This window comes from Penaeus monodon, chromosome 19, assembly GCF_015228065.2.
Source record: "Penaeus monodon isolate SGIC_2016 chromosome 19, NSTDA_Pmon_1, whole genome shotgun sequence".
Taxonomy (NCBI): Eukaryota; Metazoa; Arthropoda; class Malacostraca; order Decapoda; family Penaeidae; genus Penaeus; species Penaeus monodon.
The window spans coordinates 34,894,308-34,894,530 of NC_051404.1; the positions used below are offsets into that span (position 1 = coordinate 34,894,308).

The 223-nt window shown below is 39.5% G+C and overlaps 1 protein-coding gene across 1 annotated transcript in view; it reads left to right on the forward strand.

Annotated features, from left to right (window-relative positions):
• Positions 1-223, forward strand: part of LOC119585399 (adenylyl cyclase 78C-like) — a gene marked incomplete in the record, with an annotated part of 159,642 nt that overhangs the window by 130,895 nt on the left and 28,524 nt on the right.

Sequence of the window (223 nt, forward strand, 5' to 3'; positions counted from 1 at the left end):
ATAAAGAATTAAAACAAAATCGAGATAAAAATATAGATTACCAGCTACTTATCTCAGCACCGTACAAAATCGTGGCAAAAACAAGAGCTTTGCCTAGATTAGTATCTTCGCTGTCTGTTTCATCCACATTAAGAGGGGGGACTAACGTGCGCTCCAAATGTAAACGCAAACAGGGAATAGATTTGTCGTTTTTTTCTACGAAAGAAGGGGAATGGGGTCGGAC